Source organism: Lissotriton vulgaris, chromosome 10, assembly GCF_964263255.1.
Source record: "Lissotriton vulgaris chromosome 10, aLisVul1.2, whole genome shotgun sequence".
NCBI classification, from domain to species: domain Eukaryota; kingdom Metazoa; phylum Chordata; class Amphibia; order Caudata; family Salamandridae; genus Lissotriton; species Lissotriton vulgaris.
Window position 1 is genome coordinate 21,497,466 of NC_141698.1, and position 20,716 is coordinate 21,518,181.

Below are 20,716 nucleotides of genomic sequence, written 5' to 3' on the forward strand. Positions count from 1 at the left end.
AAATGAATAGAGCTCATGCTTTAAAATCGCTATAGACCTAATACATTTAACCCCTATATTCTCAAATTCACTTTTTCATAAAATAACTTTTTACAGCCTTCATATATTTCCAATTGCAATATCAAGATTGGACATATCGGGGAGGAGCTACGCCGCGAACCAAGATGGCCGCATAAGCTCCCGGCTCCGCCGAACTCCGCCGGCGGCCCGTCTATCCTGTCGTTTATCCTCTACCCACGCCATGTGCCTGGATGTATGAAGGTTGCCTGATGCCGACGGTGCTTTCCCGGATTTCCTACCTCATTCAGCGACGAAGTTATGTCGTGTCCCATTTTTGGCCTACTCCCGGGCTGCCGCCGGGACCTCGATTTTTGAAACACCCGAGAGGGACCTGATCAACATCGGCGGTGGGACCGCGATTGTGGCCGGTCTTCCAGGTCTGAATAATTCTTTCCGCTCTTGACTCTTGTCCTCGTTGATGGATGGTACCGGAGAAGAGACACTGTGACGTGCTGCGATCCTCCTGCACCGCGGCTGTGGGTTGTGTGCCTGACCCTCGTTTCCCGGTCCGGGGGCTGACGGGCTGCACCCTCGGCCGGTGTCTGTGCTAAGTGTGCCAGTTCGGAGCGCCCTTGTTGTTGCGATCGCCAAATGTGTGCCCGGAGCCTGGCGATGTGGGCTGGAGATTGTGTCCCCCTCCGTCCTCTGGACCCCGGGATGGAGGGGATGGATGGCGGAAATTCATTGAGATCCGTAATGGCGGCGATTGGGGCGCTCCGCTCGCAATTCACCGGCGCATGTGTCTCCCTGGCGGCGAAACTGGATGATGTCTGCTCGCGACCGGCCACGGACGCTGCAGCGCCTGCACAGAAGTCTGCGGTCCAGACGAGCGATTTGACCCACCATCTGCAGGGGCCCGAGCGGCAGCCCGACTTTGCTCCTTTGAGAGTCGGCCTCACCTTTCCTTCATCTGCTACAGTACATGGTCTTCCCTCTACGTCTCCTATCCGATGGTGTGTCGTCGCTGGATGTCCTGTTCTTCATTGCCGAGTCTCAGGGTCCCGTCGAAGGGGATCGCCATTTTCCTTTGTTCCGGCCCATTTGCATACCGGATGCCGCCATTTTGAGACCGGACTTTGCTCCACCTTCACTGCCTTGGTCCGCCATGGACGCTTTGACTGCCTCTGGTCGGATGTGGCTTGGTCGGGATGTGCTCCGGAACGGATTCGCACTGGTCAGGGCTGACTTTGACTTTGAGGTTTTCTTGCTCCTCGCCACTGCTTTGGACCATTTGAGACGCTCCCTTGGTTTGCAACTGTTATGACTTTGGCGATAGATCTCCTCATGAGGCTTGCAGGGTTGACTTCTATTTCCCTGGGGTTGCTCCGTTTATTCTTGCCGGGACTGCACCGAATACCTCACCGGGCCGGGGGTGGGATGGGGGGGGGGGGTTTCCTGGTGACTGTCCTCCCCGTGATAATGCTGACCGTTTTGCTTTGTTGATGATGATTGTGTTATGGGGGGGTCACCGCCGGCGGGGGGTATCAGGTGTCCGGGGGCTTGTTTGTTTTTCTCCTCCTCCACTTCTTCTTATACTTTCCCTTCTGTGGGGCAGTTCCGGGGCGACAGGCACGCTGTTAGTGGGTTAGGCCGTAGCCATTACAGGCGTGCAGGGTGGCGGGTGCGGGGGGGGTTTGTTATTTTAGTTTGTTTTGTTCTATGGTCCCTATCGCTCTTTTCCGGCTTTGGGAGGGTTCTTTCATCTTTCGTAGGGTTGGCTGTCTCTTGGTCTTGCACCTCTCTTTTTTCTTTTTTCGGCTTCTCGACAAGCCCTTGTTTTTCTGTTCTTGGGGGGTAGACTCTTTGGGGTGATTTTTAGAAATGTGGATTATTGTAATGTGGTATATTGTCCAGTATTATCGCCGTGGCTGCCCGGATTGCATAGTCGCTTTAGTCATAGCCTATCTCCGACTGTAATTGGGGTAAGTCCCATTCGTCTCCTTTGTGCTCCTATCCTGTGAGGTGTGATGTCCTTGTTGTTGCAGCCCCTACTCTTTTCTAAAATTTAAAAATGAAAACCTCATATCCTGTTTCCGAGCCCCACAACCACATCTGGTATACTTTGATATATCCTGTTTACTGATTGGCTTCAGTTTCTCCTGTTTTCATTGATTGTCTTTGCGGCCGGCCATGATGGTTGTGGGCCTGCGCATGTATCTCCTTCTTTTTTGAATAAAGGTTTAAAAAAAAAAAAAAAAAAGATTGGACATATCAGGAGTTGGTCTGCAGCGTGGGCCTGTGATACAATACCATATTTTACAAAAATGGGACGTAAAAATAACTTCCGCTGGGTTAAAACAGTCACACAATCTACTGATATGTGCGGGATCTCACATTTTGTTCCTAACATGCATATACAATTGCCATCGGGCTGCAACCTTTCTGCTTTTGTTTCTCATTTATCAACCAAGGGTTAATACCAATTCTTAATCTTAAAATTTTGCATCTGAGCCAATATTTAGGTAATGTGTCCAGGTAAGGGTACCAGGCGTCATTTATCCAGGTAGCCCTCATAAATTGTACCGATCATCTCTCCATGTCTACCCTCCTAGACAGCTCCTGCCCCTGGGATCTGAGTGCACTTTTTGTAATTTCTATCTGGAGTGAGTGTTGATAAATTCTCACATTCAGGTTCTCGCAAACCATGCACAGTTTCTTTCTTGTCCCCCTGGCCCATTTTAAACTACTGAGCTGAAAGTGCTCAAAAGTGCCAGACCACATATCCAGAGCCTGATTATCTAGGGCCCAGATATCGCGCCTGTCGCTTCAAAGGTAGGAACTAGAGACCGCTGCAAGCTGACAGTTATTCCAAGGCTTCCTCTTTGAGGGAGGAGCAGGGGTTAAACGTCAAGGTTTATTTCTGAGGGTAGTGGGGGGGTAGAATGTCTAGCTCAGGCTGCACATATGTTACTCAAGACAATTAAATGGTCCAAGCACAGCTATTATTTTGGAAAAGATGTATGAATTGTACTGTTTTTAAGGAAACATGCTTGCTAACCCTATTCATTTTAAGGTTTCAACAATATTATTTGACTTTGCATCTTAAATTACTCTCTAACTAAACTGAGCTGTAATCTGCACAGAGGAGGTTTTACAATCAGTGGAATAGTCCACAATGGAGCGCTGAGTTGTATGTGTTCGAGTTTAACGCTGTCCAATACTTGGCACTCTTTGTCCTTTGTGGGGGCGATGGACAGTGATCACACAGGTCTTTGATGCCATGGGATGCATGGTCCTGACACAGAAGGTTGACAGGCAGCGCAGGGTGCATGAGCGTCCCACCTGTGGAACATGGGGCAGCCGGTGACTGAAGCGGAGACCGACAGGCCTTGAGCGCCACAATCACCTGAAGACATGATTCAGTCCATGGAGGTCGGGCTCATGGGTGACACATGGTTGTCAGTCACTGAACAAGTGATGGTTGATGTAGTATTCAGGTGCAAAGGCCTCTCAAAATCAGTGGGTGCAAAACAGGATGCAATGGGGTAGGGTTCACGTATGTGGGCCACTCACCATCCTTGGGCATAGAACAGGAGGAGTCACGCACGCTTCTTGGCTGTATGCAGGGGTGCAAACATCTGGGCTGTGTAGCAGTTCACAGCACCCAGTCTCTGCACGCTTGTTTTCATGGTCTCTGTCTAAACAGATCCTTCATGAGTAGAAGAATTTCTTCTCAGTTCCTGGTGATGGAGCGGTAATTTCTTCTGGTAATTTCTCAATGCAAAACCCTCATGCTACCTCTAATTTTACCGCTCAAAAGGTGTTGGGCCCTTCACACCATATATTACCTTCAGGAGACTTTAAATAAAGATGAACAGTCAAAAATGCAATTATTATTTTAAGCCAATAAAGAGAGTTGTTGAGTTTTAAAGGGTTTTATTTTCTAATCAAAAGTTAGGTTTTTATGACCCTTTATTCATCAGTGACATCAATCAGGTTACAGAATTTGGAAAACAGGTAAAATAGCATTAGTACAGAACTTATTACAGTCTGCATATAGCATTTACATGTAGGAAGGAAAAATGTGGCGCAGAATGTCATACAAAACTTTTAAAGAGTCTCTAAGAAAATAGTTTTGCAAGGGTAATCAATAGTCTCCCATTAAGAAAATTAAATGCATAAGTTGGACAAATCTTTTAAACCTAATTCTATCTATTCACTGCTCTTCTGCATTTCTGTCCGTTTCCAAAGAGCAAGCAACCCGCCCTTCGCAGAGAGGAATGTGGCCTATTGTGCCAAATATGACGTGCCAGGATTTTGCAATAATCAACAGGGAAACCCTCTTATCAGACTCTCCTCGGAATGCCCAAACAAAAATACCCGCCACGATCTCGTGCCTAACCCACAGAGATGCCTGTTCTAATCTGCGTCTCCTGTCAAGGCTCACACGCCCCCTCCTCCCTAATGTGCCCAGTGCCAGCTGGGTTAAAAGGAGCCGGTGGGGAAAAAAATGACAAAGAGCTTTGTAGCACTTCTCCTTATCTGGGTGCTATACTTAGAAAATTTGGCAGAGTGCTCCGCAGCATCTATCTATGGGGCCTATTGTAGAGTGGTGGGTCAGTGTCTGGTCAGCTAGTCAGCCCAGACGGACGATTCTCCAGTGTGTGCAGCCACCTTTATAGTGCCTTCAAGGTCAGGTACCACCCACAAATGTTGCAAGTGACAAGGTCCCATCTTTTGATTGGTCAAGGGAGGTGGTTAAGTCACTGTCACCACCTATAATTCTATGTTCCCCTATTACGTATTTCACGTGACATTACCCTCCCCTTAGAGTTTAAAAGTGTGCAACATTGTATCATTATTAGACATAAAAACAGCATCTCTTCAAGGGCAAAGGTGGGCGTTTCAGGAGAGTCCCAGCTTCGGTAGCCAACTGGCTAGGTTCCAATGCTGCAAGGCCCAGTTCTTAGGTCACGTGGGTTGGTCATGTGATGTAAACACATAATAAAAATAAAAAGAGGACATACTCTAGATACAGCACTAATGTGTACAATGTATACCATTTAATACTATAATGTTTACCTAACCCAGCTACTAATTTTAAAGCAGCTTTTTCTATTATTTATAATAACATGCAAAATAAATGTGCAATGTATAATAAAGCATGTTATGCTTTAGTGTAAAATTTAAAAGCACATACAGTTAATGTAACACACACAGAAACATGTTATCAATGTTTTAGATACCTTTTCATGTACAAAGCATTTTAGCACCATGTATAGTGATTGGTGCATTATTTTCACACATTATAAAAAGAGGTGTTTTAAACTAAACACGTTTATTAACTATGTACCAAGCTAAAGTCTTTTAAAACAGAAAATAGTGAATTCAGATTGCAATAGATGAGCTAGGAAGGAGAGAAACACATTTTATTCATCTTTAAAGCTAAAAAGGCCACTTTTCTTTATACTGTAAAAACACATGTTAATTCAGCACAAGCATTTCAGAAAGACTAGGTGTCACTTTTATATTTTTCATGTGCCTTTGGTTTTAACTTGCACCAAAATGTGTGTGGCAATTTAAATGCAGTCTGTCTGAAGCACAAAAAATAAAACAATGCCTGACTGCAGAGGAAATCTGCTCCATCACTGGGGTATTGCTTATTTTTGTTTGCAATTTTATATAGCACGGACATGGCCTGATGGCATCAGAGCGCTTTACAACAAGCGGGATATAATTTGAATTTTTTAATAATTTGTGGAGCGCACATTCACTAGGCAGTTTCTTGGCGCTATAGGATTTCAGAACTGAGGGGAATGTCGGGGGCTATAGGTTAAAAGCTTGCTGGAACAGAAAGGTCTTAGAGACTTTACGAAACTCAGTGTAGGAGGGGGAGGATCTGACGGAGGGGGGAAGGGAGTTCCAGAAAGTGGGCGCTAGTATCGAGAATTTCTGGCCGCCAGATCGTTTTGTCTTGAAACGGGGGATGACTAACAAGGATTTAGTGGAGGAACGTAAGCATTACAGCTGGTTACATTACTAGTAATTAAACTCAAATGATTACTTCGGTGGATGTCTGCAGGAGTAACCACAAGAAACAGCCACAGCAAATGGGCAGAGGAGATAAACATTTACAGCATCAATTTAGATGGTGGGGTCAACTAACGAAGACAGGTCCGAACGCCATGAAGTGAGGACAGAAGTCTGGTTGAGGGTGAATTAACCCAGATGTCTGTCAAAAAGGAGGTGCTTGAGGTCCGTCTTGAAGGTTGCTAGGCAGGAGGTTAGACGGAGGGAGGGAGGCCCAGAGTTCCGGATTCTAGTGGCGCTTCCAGAGAAAAACTGGTTTATGTATCATTCTCGACTGATGGCTATGGTGGAGGAGCGTCGCCCCACTGCTTTCTCGCAGTCCGAGAAGCCGAAACATAAAATGGTAATGGCTTTAAGTTTGTTTTGCGGGCGGGGCTGCTGTGCTCTCCAAGCAGGACAGGGGAAGAGTGGTTTGCCCACTCCTGAGTGCGCAAAGACTGTTTGGTCAGCCCTCTGGGGCCACCCAAACCAGTCATGCGCACTCTGGCCGTCTCCATGCAGGCTGCATTGCAACCTGCATGGAAAACATGCCCACCCCACTAGCCCCTAGCTGGGCGCCGTCTCGACCAATCACAACGCTGCATGGAGCGGTGTGATTGGCTTAGGGGAGGGAGCCTGGCTGCCTGCTTCCCGTCAGACACAGGAGAGCAGGAGGAGAGACAACACGTGACCCAGCAGAAAGGTAGGTTTCAATTTTTTTAAGTGTGACCCCCCCCATGGCCACCCCCCCCACCCCCAACAGCAAACCATGCCAGTCCCTAATGGGGTGGGTTCCAGTGACAGGCATTGGACATTTCTGGAACCCCTGTTTGCTTCGAAATGTTTTAATTTCTTGTTCAGTTAGGAGGGTGAGGAGAAGTGCAGCATTCTGTAGGTAATGCAAGCGATTTTGATTTGGGCCTGCGCTTCAACGAGGAGCCATTTCACCACCCCAGTCCAGATCCAGCCATATGCAAATCAGTCTTGACCCTGTGCCTCATGGGAATAGTCCAGGCCAAATTGCCAAGCCAGGTCTTCCCTGGACTGGAAACAAGCATACTGGGACCGGTTTCAGAGTAACACCTCTCATCAGCCAGGCTAGCTTGAATCCAGTGGCAGTGAGCAAGGGACCCATGTCTGGGCATACCCTGCCATCTTAGGGTGAACAAAGAAAACACAAGGAGATGATGGACGGCCCCAGGACGCTTGTTTCCGGTCCAGGGAGGACCTGGCCTGGCAGCTCCGCTGGACTGTTTCCATGGGGAACAGGTTCAAGGCTGATTTGCATATGGCTGGGCATAAACTGGAATGGCGTGGCAGGCAAAATAACAATGGATTAAACCTAGATCTGTGACTGGGGGTGAATGTTTGACAATGTTCAACATTCCGTCCATCATCTTTTCGGGTTGCGCCATTGTCAGGGGTACAGTCTGGGCTTACAACATGTCCTCAGCATGCTCACATTAATAAGAAAGGATTTGTGCTTTTGAACAATAAATACAAGTTCCAACAGCAATAACATATGTACAACAATATTACTTACACTGCAGACAGTGCCCTTCCCTGATTCATAATTTTATACTATAAACTGGCAGCCAAAGGGGTTTGTGCTGCAGGGAGTTTAGCCTACTTGTCCAACATGAAACTAGTTGTCCTTGACCCCAAACATTAGGTCCTGGGCATCGGGCTATAGGAACTCCACACTCCTGCAGTTATAAACCGTACAGCTCGCAGCTGGGGTCTGATGCTCACAGCTGGTGTCTGATACGAGTATCTGACAGTGTTATAAACCGAACACCCAGTGCCTGACAGATATATACTATGTAAGGCTCACACCCGGGGTCTAACACGAGTATCTGAGGCTGTTATGAACCGGACAACCAGTGCCTGACAGATATACCATGTACTCCTCACACCCGTGGTCTAATACGAGTATCTGATACTGTTATGAACCAGACACCCAGTGCCTGACAGATATACCATGTACTCCCCACACCCGTTGTCTAACACGAGTATCTGATGCTGTTATGAACCTGACACCCAATGCCTGAGAGACATACCATGTACTCCTCACACCCGGGGTCTAACACGGGTATCTGATGCTGTTATAAACCGGACACCCAGTGCCTGGCAGATATATCATGTAAAGAAAAAAGGGGGTTCCTTTCTGTGGTTCTTAGTTATTGAATATAATGTACTTTGTAAAGTAAAACACCAATACTTTTCTGTCCTCAGATGTATACTGTATGTCCCACAAATTGTATCAGGAAAACTAAATTATCGTTAAAAACATGTTTATTAAAAGATACAGATTTACTCAGATAATGTTGAATAAACACAGATTATACACATAAAACATTTTTTACACAACTCATAATATATTCACATTACAATGTGCTTCATTACAGTAGTATATAAACGGTTAAAAGTAGCCAAAATGTCGACGCGTTTCGGTGTTTTAGATCGATGGCACACCTTCCTCAGGACTACATTAAAATTCTTGAATCTAAAAAGTATATGGACAATAGATTAGTATACATTCAATGAGGAATTTAAATTACAGAAAAGTTTTTGGAATTCTAATAGTGTCTATATTGCAAGTACCAAATTTCTTACATCTTTCACGGTTTTCAATTCGCGGTACCAGTCTTAATCCTGGGGACAGAGTAACATTATCCACTAGTCTGGGTCTTTGTATTCCCTTGATCAACCTGTGTATAGAGGTATGCGTTCTATGAATATTTTATATGAACAACCATCTGATGTTGGTGTACTTGCAGAACATTTGAATTTCATGCTTACTTAAAATTTATGATCGTGGCGTTGTGGATCGATCTGCATATGAGTCAGAGGGATGAGATTATAGCCAGCTCAGTAGTTTATCGGGCGTCTTTCCACTCCTCGGTTTCAATTGAGCGTAGTTAGAGTGAAATTCTTCTTATTAAAGTTGAAAGCAATTCTTTTCTCTAGATAAACAGTAGATACAGTGAACAGATGTTAAGAGTCACCCTATTTACTTCAGCGATTTAAATAACTTAATACTAGCAAATAAGGAAGAACCATCTTCTATGGATTCTTACTTGTAGGCACATCATGGTTATTTATTGATAGTCAGTTCAAGGATGGAACAATAGAACTGACAAGTGCCAGAAGCATAGTTAGAATGGGATGCTTTTTGTTAAGAATAGGGACAGTACTTTTCTCTATATAAACAGTGAACTTGGTCTACTAGTATTACACACCATAGTTAAAAAAGGGTTTAAACTGCTAAGAATTCACATTAAGAACGGACCCCAGATGTGGGTTGTTCATTTAAATGCACACCGTGACTTTTTAGTAATAGTCAGTTTGGGGATATGAGCTGACATGAGTGCACAGTATATTAAGAAGGGGCTTAAGATAGTACGATGCGCTCAAGTAAAGCGTTGTACACATGGTTTAACTCCTGTGATTTAAAGAGGTCTTTAAATCACAGGAGTTAAACCATGTGTACAACGCTTGTGTACAACCCACATCTGGGGTCCGTTCTTAATGTGAATTCTTAGCAGTTTAAACCCTTTTTAGGTTTCGCTGGGGAACGGAGCCTTTAGGCTCCGCCTCCAGAGAAATCTCTTGATTACAGTAAGGACTCTGGAATACGCCCCCCTGTCCCATTGGCTAGCTCCATAAATGGAGGCTAGCCATTGGAACAGAGAGGCGTCCGTCATGGCCGGAGGAGACTCGGGGGCGTTCCCGAGATTCTTTGGCTTTTGCCGACATCACGCGACGTCAGGCGAAAGCCGGGAACGCCCCCGAATCTGTTCCGGCATTGCCGGCACCTCCCTTGCTGCTCGGGACGGGTCTCCTTATTATGCCCAGGTCTGCAGGTGAGTGACCTTCCCCCTCCCTCCCTTTCTCCCCCTCCCTCCCTCCCTTACTGCTCGATCCCCGCCCGGGGGTTTCTTCAGCCGGCCGGCCAATCCTAGCGCGGCCGGCCGGAAGTGCCCGCCCCCCCGCCGCCCGGGGGAAGAAGGAAGACGGCGGCCCACAAGAAGTATGGCGGCCCACGCGGGGCTCCCGTGGCCTGCCTGGAGGGAGCCCCGGAAGAAGCGGAGGACGTTGCCGGTCTCCCATGCTGAAGAGGGAGACCGGAGAAGTCAACAGATTGCCGCCGTCGCAAGGAGCCCCCCGGCGGCGGGGGGGGGGGCGGACCGGAGAGCGCGGTGAGAGCAGAGTTGTGCATGTATATCTACTGGTTTTATTTAGGCATGAATGGCCCCGCAGTCCGTGCGCCGTCCCCCCCCCCCCGTCCTGTGCCCGTTCCCGCCCCCCTCCCTCCCTGTGCTCGTGGTGCTTGTTTTTTATTTAGGCATGAATGGCCCCGCAGTCCGTGCACCAATGACACCCTTGCAGCGTGGGCAGTCCTACGGTCTGGTGATGTAAATGGGCATATGCAGTTTTATTTTAAAAGGAATGCACATGATGCACCTTTCTGTGTTGCTTCCATGCACCGGTTTTGAAAAGAGGCCTGTTTACACTAAATTCTTCAAAGTTGAAAATCGTGCAGCGGGTGCAGTGCACTCGGGAACGAGTTATCTCCAGATTTCCCAATGTTGCCGGTCGTTTCTTCACTGCCTCTTCTGTTGGCGGATCCGCTCTGTTCTGGTTTTATTTAGGCATGAATGGCCCCGCAGTCCGTGCGCCGTCCCCCCCCCCCGTCCTGTGCCCGTTCCCGCCCCCCTCCCTCCCTGTGCTCGTGGTGCTTGTTTTTTATTTAGGCATGAATGGCCCCGCAGTCCGTGCACCAATGACACCCTTGCAGCGTGGGCAGTCCTACGGTCTGGTGATGTAAATGGGCATATGCAGTTTTATTTTAAAAGGAATGCACATGATGCAGCTTTCTGTGTTGCTTACATGCACCGGTTTTGAAAAGAGGCCTGTTTACACTAAATTCTTCAAAGTTGAAAATCGTGCAGCGGGTGCAGTGCACTCGGGAACGAGTTATCTCCAGATTTCCCAATGTTGCCGGTCGTTTCTTCACTGCCTCTTCTGTTGGCGGATCCGCTCTGTTCTCTTGAGATGACTCAGCTGTTGAGGCAGGCACCATGGCCGTGTCCATTAATGCGAGTAGTGCAACCTAATTAATTTGTACCGAGTGCAACAGAAAGTGCATCCCTTCCAAGTGGAACTCAAATAGGAAGGAGCTACCAATCGTTACAGAAACAGAATGCTGTAACTCCCTGCAGCTAGTAAGGTGCTTGCCCAGATAAAACCATGTACCTTCTAGTAAATATTTTAAGCGACACTCCATGAGGCATCGATGTTTCACGGAGGAAGTAGGGACTGACAGTATACAAATTGCACGTCATGACTGAGCACTTTTTTAAACAAAAAAATCACTGTTGAGCATTTAGGCTGTTGGGTTTGCCGTGCGCCGTCCCCCCCCCCCGTCCTGTGCCCGTTCCCGCCCCCCTCCCTCCCTGTGCTTGTGGTGCTTGTTTTTTATTTAGGCATGAATGGCCCCGCAGTCCGTGCACCAATGACACCCTTGCAGCGTGGGCAGTCCTACGGTCTGGTGATGTAAATGGGCATATGCAGTTTTATTTTAAAAGGAATGCACATGATGCAGCTTTCTGTGTTGCTTCCATGCACCGGTTTTGAAAAGAGGCCTGTTTACACTAAATTCTTCAAAGTTGAAAATCGTGCAGCGGGTGCAGTGCACTCGGGAACGAGTTATCTCCAGATTTCCCAATGTTGCCGGTCGTTTCTTCACTGCCTCTTCTGTTGGCGGATCCGCTCTGTTCTCTTGAGATGACTCAGCTGTTAAGGCAGGCACCATGGCCGTGTCCATTAATGCGAGTAGTGCAACCTAATTAATTTGTACCGAGTGCAACAGAAAGTGCATCCCTTCCAAGTGGAACTCAAATAGGAAGGAGCTACCAATCGTTACAGAAACAGAATGCTGTAACTCCCTGCAGCTAGTAAGGTGCTTGCCCAGATAAAACCATGTACCTTCTAGTAAATATTTTAAGCGACACTCCATGAGGCATCGATGTTTCACGGAGGAAGTAGGGACTGACAGTATACAAATTGCACGTCATGACTGAGCACTTTTTTAAACAAAAAAATCACTGTTGACCATTTAGGCTGTTGGGTTTGTTTGTCAATTATATTTTGTCAAGCAGCATGTAATGAGGAGAAGGCCAGGAAACTGGTACATGGATTAGTGTGAGACAACAAAAGCAGTTTATGACTCCTAGTGAAAGGATAGAGGAATATACATTTGTTGGGGGTGTAATGAACAGGAAGAAGGATCGTCTGGTGCTGTAGTGTGCTTCATCTGTGGTAGTCTTGTGGTCAAGAGACCGTGAATTGTCCTCACCCTTCTGCGAATATTGTTTTATAATTTTCACACCATCACATAAATTCCTAAAAAAAATCCCACACCAGCCAGCTATATTTAAAATAGGTCTAAAATCACTGTGGGTGAAAGTAGTACAGTCACTCCTTAAACACGCTAAGAACATAGTCCTCTACTTTCTTTAGCTTGAACCTACTTCTTTGGAGAGGCAGTGCTCTTTATCTTAAATGCTTTAGTTTGATTAGGACATTCGAGGCTCTAAAAGTAAAGGGGAGTGACCACTATCCATTAAATACAATTCAAAATTTGGCACATTTCAAGGAAGACAAAGGTGCTCCCTATAAAGGTTATGTATCCAAAACAGCTAAGGACAATCATTTCTGAAAAAACATCTACATTTATTAAAGGTCCTCAAACACAAGTATAGAGAATTCGCTGATGAAGAATTACACTCTGATGACTTACTATGGTATGAGGACATAATTAAAGAGGTTGTTGCGTGCCTAAAAGTCAAATTGAAGGCCTTTAATAACATTCAAGATCAAAATAAGAGTGAGAAGTATTAGGAAAATAGCTGGTTTGATATGGAATGCAGACTTCCAAAACGAAGAATAAGGAAGCTTGAAAGATATATAAAGTTCTCTAAAAATAAAGTGGTTATATTCTATCTTCAAAATTTAAGGAAAGAGCTTAAAAACATGGCAGCAAGTAAGCAGCAGGTATTTAAAGTAAAATGCTGGAAAGTAATGCTCGAAACAATTGAGTCAAACAACGTAAGGAAATTTTGGAGACTGGTATAGAATGGGATTGAAAAAGCGCAGGGGAAACTGACAGGTTTGATAGGAGAGTATGCTTGGGTAGAATACCTGGAGGCAGTCTACAATAAAGATGCCATCATTTGTTAGCCTGATAACATTTCTTGCTAATAGAGATCAAAGAGGGGTTCTCAATACCAATCATTAAGAAAACAACTGAGATGCTAAAACTTACAAGAGCAGGCGGCACAGATAACTTATCAGCAGTAATAATAAAAACAGCTATTCCTTGGTGGAACAACTTGCTCCACCTGCTTTTTCAAACAAATTCTCCTGAAAAGAGCTTCCTAGATTGCTGGAAGGGGCAGTCCCTCGAATCTGGGGTACACCTCCTCCACCTCTGGCCAAGTTCGACCCCCCGCCCCACGTATGCAGCTCTCCCTTCATTGTTTACCTCCTCTCTTTCATCACTTCTCCCTTACCCTCCCTCTATTTCATGCTAGAGGCTTCATGCGAGCCTCAGCTGGTGAAACTCTGCTTCTGTGCCACCCCTGACCTCTGTGTGGGGCTCTTTGCATGTGTGTGGGGCTCTTTGCATGTGTGTGGGGCTCTTTGCGTGTGTGTGGGGCTCTTTGCGTGTGTTTGGGGCTCTTTGCGTGTGTGTGGGGCTCTTTGCGTGTGTGTGTGGGGGGGGGGGCTCTTGCGTGTGTGTGGGGGCTCTTGCGTATGTATGTGGGGGGCTCTTGCGTGTGTGTGTTTGTGTGGGGAGCTCTTGCGTGTGTGTGTGGGGGGCTCTTGCGTGTGTGTGTGGGAGGCTCTGTGTGGTGTGTGTGGGGTGCTCTTGTGTGGTGTGTGTGGGGGGCTCTTGTGTGTGTGTGTGGGGGGCTCTTGTGTGGTGTGTGTGGGGGGCTCTTGTGTGTGTGTGTGGGGGGCTCTTGTGTGGGTGTGTGTGTGCAAATGCAATACGTCTTGCATTTGCGACAGAGTAAGCTATTGGCATTGTAAATGAGAATGCCATTTATTTATCTGTTTTCAAAACCAACACATAAATAAAAAGTTTGCCATTTACAATGCCAATAGCTCAAACTTTTCCGAAACCGTTGCATTGTAAATGCTTGTTTAACTATGGTGTGTAATACTAGTAGACCAAGTTCACTGTTTATATAGAGAAAAGTACTGTCCCTATTCTTAACAAAAATCATCCCATTCTAACTATGCTTCTGGCACTTGTCAGTTCTATTGTTCCATCCTTGAACTGACTATCAATAAATAACCATGATGTGCCTACAAGTAAGAATCCATAGAAGATGGTTCTTCCTTATTTGCTAGTATTAAGTTATTTAAATCGCTGAAGTAAATAGGGTGACTCTTAACATCTGTTCACTGTATCTACTGTTTATCTAGAGAAAAGAATTGCTTTCAACTTTAATAAGAAGAATTTCACTCTAACTACGCTCAATTGAAACCGAGGAGTGGAAAGACACCCGATAAACTACTGAGCTGGCTATAATCTCATCCCTCTGACTCATATGCAGATCGATCCACAACGCCACGATCATAAATTTTAAGTAAGCATGAAATTCAAATGTTCTGCAAGTACACCAACATCAGATGGTTGTTCATATAAAATATTCATAGAACGCATACCTCTATACACAGGTTGATCAAGGGAATACAAAGACCCAGACTAGTGGATAAGGTTACTCTATCCCCAGGATTAAGACTGGTACCGCGAATTGAAAACCGCGAAAGATGTAAGAAATTTGGTACTTGCAATATAGACACTATTAGAATTCCAAAAACTTTTCTGTAATTTAAATTCCTCATTGAATGTATGCTAATCTATTGTCCATATACTTTTTAGATTCAAGAATTTTAATGTAGTCCTGAGGAAGGTGTGCCATCGATCTAAAACACCGAAACGCGTCGACATTTTGGCTACTTTTAACCGTTTATATACTACTGTAATGAAGCACATTGTAATGTGAATATATTATGAGTTGTGTAAAAAATGTTTTATGTGTATAATCTGTGTTTATTCAACATTATCTGAGTAAATCTGTATCTTTTAATAAACATGTTTTTAACGATAATTTAGTTTTCTTGATACAATTTGTGGGACATACAGTATACATCTGAGGACAGAAAAGTATTGGTGTTTTACTTTACAAAGTACATTATATTCAATAACTAAGAACCACAGAAAGGAACCCCCTTTTTTCTTGTCATAATATTTTCCAGTCCTTTCTGGGTCTGTTCAGGGAAAACTCTCTTTTTTGTCTAAGATATATCATGTAATCCTCACGCCCATCGTCTAACACGAGTATCTGATGCTGTTATGAACCGGACACACCCAGTGCCTGGCAGATATACCATGTACTCCTCACATCCGGGGTCTAACACGAGTATCTGAGACTGTTATAAACCGGACACCCAGTGCCTGGCAGATACACGATGTACTCCTTACGCCCGGGGTCTAACATGAGTATCTGATGCTGTTATAAACAGGACACCCAGTGCCTGACAGGTGTATCTTGTACTCCTCACACCCGGAGTCTAACTCCAGTATATGATGCTGTTATAAAGAGGACACCCAGTGCCTGACAGATATACCATGTACACCTCACACCCAGGGTCTAACAGGAGTATCTGATGCTGTTATGAACCGGACACCGGAACTGGTAGCGCTTACCGTGTCAGCGTTCTGGAACCGTTACTTCGCTCTATGCATGCTGGGAATGTGGATGATGTGTCGTAAGACGCGGGTTGTGGTGTGCGTGTTTTAAAGAGCCGCCTACGGCTAGTCGTGATAGATTCATGGATTTTAAACAACACACTGTGTCATTAACTGTAGTCTGCATACGTAGGCGGCTCTTTAAAACACGCACACCACAACCCGCGTCTTACGACACATCATCCACATTCCCAGCATGCACAGAGCGAAGTAACGGTTCCAGAACGCTGACACGGTAAGCGCTAACAGTTCCGCATTGAAATAGCCTCTAAGTCTGACACAACAGTGAGTTATCTCACATTATAGAACTTTTGGTGTGTAGACGCGTTTAGAGCACGATAAACTGAACTAGTTATCCTGGGTACGCATTAACACGCATAACAATGCACTTTGAACCAGCAAGCAGCACGACGTCTCAATCCCAAACCCCCAACGTTAACTAAAAATCTCAGCGCACAGCTCGCATCTGCAGGAGCTTAAGGGGCGAACATCACGAATATGAATTGAGCTTTCAGGGAGAAAAACCCATAGTCATGAATCTAGACAAGAGGTTATAGGTTGTAATTTATGTTATGTTAAATATATGATTTGGTGGCATTAGTAAGCGAAGCTAATTACTTAGTAATATGTATTATCGTTCTTTTGACAGATCAATCCCTTGATAAAGGCGCTGTGCGCCGAAATGCATTGGGGGTAAAGGGAAAGATGAAAAAAACATGATTGTTAATACAATTGTTTTGAAGAGGAAATAGTAATGAGAAAAATGAGATGTGAATATAACATCTAACCAAGAAGAAAGACTGTTGAATAAAAAGAATTATCATAAATAATCAACAGGAATGCGACGTTGTTTATTTTGAGTCAAAAACTTTATTCGAATACCCAGCTGGATAAACAGCACATACTGTGCCCAGGGAGACAGATCAAAGCCTCATGTTCTGCTTACCTAGATATACCATGTACTCAGGCTCACACCCGGGGTCTAACACGAGTATCTGATGCTGTTATAAACAGGACACCCAGTGCCTGACAGATATACCATGTACTCCTCACACCCGGGGTCTAACACGAATATCTGATGCTGTTATAAACAGGACACCCATGGCTTGACAGATATACCATGTACTACTCACACCCGGGGTCTAACACGAATATCTGATGCTGTTATAAACAGGACACCCATGGCTTGACAGATATACCATGTACTCCTCGCACCCAGGGTCTAACACAAGTATCTGATGCTGTTATAAACAGGACACCCAGTGCCTGACAGATATACCATGTACTCCTCGCACCCGGGGTCTAACACGAGTATCTGATGCTGTTATAAACCGGACACCCATGGCTTGACAGATATACCATGTACTCCTTGCACCCGGAGTCTAACACCAGTATCTGATGCTGTTATGAAGAGAGGACACCCAGTGCCTGACAGATATACCATGTACTCCTCGCACCCGGGGTCTAACATGAGTATCTGATGTTGTTATAAACCGGACACCCTATGCCTGACAGATATACCATGTACTCCTTCACCCGGGGTCTAACACCAGTATCTGATGCTGTTATAAACCTGACAGCCAGTGCCTGGCAGATATGCCATGTACTCCTCGCACCCGGGGTCTAACACCAGTATCTGATACTGTTATGAACCAGACACCCAGTGCCTGGCAGATATGCCATGTACTCCTCGCACCCGGGGTCTAACACGAATATCTGATGCTGTTATAAACAGGACACCCAGTGCCTGGCAGATATACCATGTACTCCTCGCAACCAGGGTCTAACATGAGTATCTGATGTTGTTATAAACCGGACACCCAGTGCCTGACAGATATACCATGTACTCCTTGCACCGGGGTCTAACACCAGTATCTGATGCTGTTATGAAGAGAGGACACCCAGTGCCTGGCAAATATACCATGTACTCCTCGCACCTGGGGTCTAACATGAGTATCTGATGCTGTTATAAACCGGACACCCAGTGGCTTACAGATATACCATGTACTCCTCACACCCGGGGTCTAACACCAGTATCTGAGACTGTTATAAACAGGACACCCAGTGCCTGACAGACATACCATGTACTCCTCACACCCGGAGTTTAATATGAGTATCTGATGCTGTTATAAACCGGACACCCAGTGCCTGACAGATATACCATGTACTCCTCGCACCCAGGGTCTAACACGAGTATCTGATGCTGTTATGAACCTGACACCCAGTGCCCGACAGATATACCATGTACTCCTCACACCCGTGGTCTAACATGAGTATCTGATGCTGTTATAAACCTGACACTCAGTGCCCGACAGATATACCATGTACTCCTCACACCCAGAGTCTAACATGAGTATCTGATGCTGTTATAAACCTGACACTCAGTGCCCGACAGATATACCATGTACTCCTCACACCCGTGGTCTAACACGAGTATCTGATGCTGTTATAAACCTGACACCCAGTGCTTGACAGATATACTATGTAAGGCTCACCTCCGGGGTTTAACACGAGTATCTTATGCTGTTATGAACCTGACACCCAGTGCCTGACAGACACACCATGTACTTCTTGCACGCGGGGTATAACACGGGTATCTGATACTGTTATGAACCTGACACCCAGTGCCTGGCAAATATACCATGTACTCAGGCTCACACCCTGGGTCTAGCACGATTATCTGATGCTGTTATTAACCTGACACTTAGTGCCTGACAGCTATACCATGTACTCCTCACACCCGAGGTCTAACACCAGTATCTGATGCTGTTATGAACCTGACACCCAGCGCCTGACAGATATACCATGTACTCCTCACACCCAGGGTCTAACAGGAGTATCTGGTGCTGTTATAAACCGGACACCCAGTGCCTGGCAGATATACCATGTACTCCTCACACCCAGGGTCTAACAGGAGTATCTGATGCTGTTATAAACCAGACACCCAGTCCCTGACAGATATAACATGTACTCCTCACACCCAGGGTCTAACAGGAGTATCTGGTGCTGTTATAAACCGGACACCCAGTGCCTGGCAGATATACCATGTACTCCTCACACCCAGGGTCTAACAGGAGTATCTGATGCTGTTATAAACCGGACACCCAGGTCCTGACAGATATACCATGTACTCCTCACACCCAGGGTCTAACAGGAGTATCTGATGCTGTTATAAACCGGACACCCAGTGCCTGGCAGATATACCATGTACTCCTCACACCCAGGGTCTAACAGGAGTATCTGATGCTGTTATAAACCGGACACCCAGGTCCTGACAGATATACCATGTACTCCTCACACCCAGGGTCTAACAGGAGTATCTGATGCTGTTATAAACCTGACACCCAGTGCTTGACAGATATACTATGTAAGGCTCACACCCGGGGTCTAACACGAGTATCCTATGCTGTTATGAACCTCACACCCAGTGCCTGACAGATACACCGTGTACTCCTTGCACCCGGGGTATAACACGGGTATCTGATACTGCTATGAACCTAACACCCAGTGCCTGGCAGATATACCATGTACTCAGGCTCACACCCAGGGTCTAACACAAGTATCTGATGCTGTTATGAACCTGACACTCAGTGCCTGACAGATATACCATGTACTCCTCACACCCGGGGTCTAACACCAGTATCTAATGCTGTTATGAAGAGGACACCCAGTGCCTGGCAGATATACCATGTACTCCTCGCAGCCGGGGTCTAACACGAGTATCTGATACATACTGTTATGAACCGGACACTCAGTGCCTGGCAGATATACCATGTACTCCTCACACCCGTGGTCTAACATGAGTATCTGATGCTGTTATGAGCCGGACACCCTATGCCTGACAGACATACCATGTACGCCTCACACCCGGGGTCTAACATGAGTATCTGATGCTGTTATAAACCTGACACTCAGTGCCCGACAGATATACCATGTACTCCTCACACCAAGGGGTCTAACACAAGTATCTGATGCTGTTATGAACCGGACACCGAGTGCCTGACAGATATACCATGTCTCCTCGCACCCAGGGTCTAACACGAGTACACGAGTATCTGATGCTGTTATGAACTGGACACCCAATGCCTTACAGATATACCATGTACTCCCCACACCTGTGGTCTAACAAGAGTATATGATGCTGTTATGAACCTGACACCCAGTGCCTGACAGATACACTATGTACTCCTCACACCCAGGGTCTAACAGATACATCATGTACTCCTTGCACCCGGGGTATAACACGGGTATCTGATACTGTTATGAACCTGACACCCAGTGCCTGGCAGATATACCATGTACTCCTCACACCCGGAGAATAACACCAGTATATGATGCTGTTATAAAGAGGACACCCAGTGCCTGACAGATATACCATGTACACCTCACACCCGGGGGTCTAACAGGAGTATCTGATGCTGTTATGAACCGTACACCCAGTGCCTGACAGATATACCATGTACTCAGGCTCACACCCGGGGTCTAACACGAGTATCTGATGTGGGTATAAACCTGACACCCAGTGCCTGACAGATATACCATGTCCTCCCCACACCCCTGGTCTCACACGAGTATCTGATGCTGTTATGAACCGGACACCCAGTGCCTGGCAGATATACCATGTACTCAGGCTCACACCCGGGGTCTAACACGAATATCTGATGCTGTTATAAACAGGACACCCACGCCTTGACAGATATACCATGTACTCAGACTCACACCCGGGGTCTAACACGAGTATCTGATGCTGTTATAAACCTGACAGCCAGTGCCTGGCAGATATGCCATGTACTCCTCGCACCCGGGGTCTAACACCAG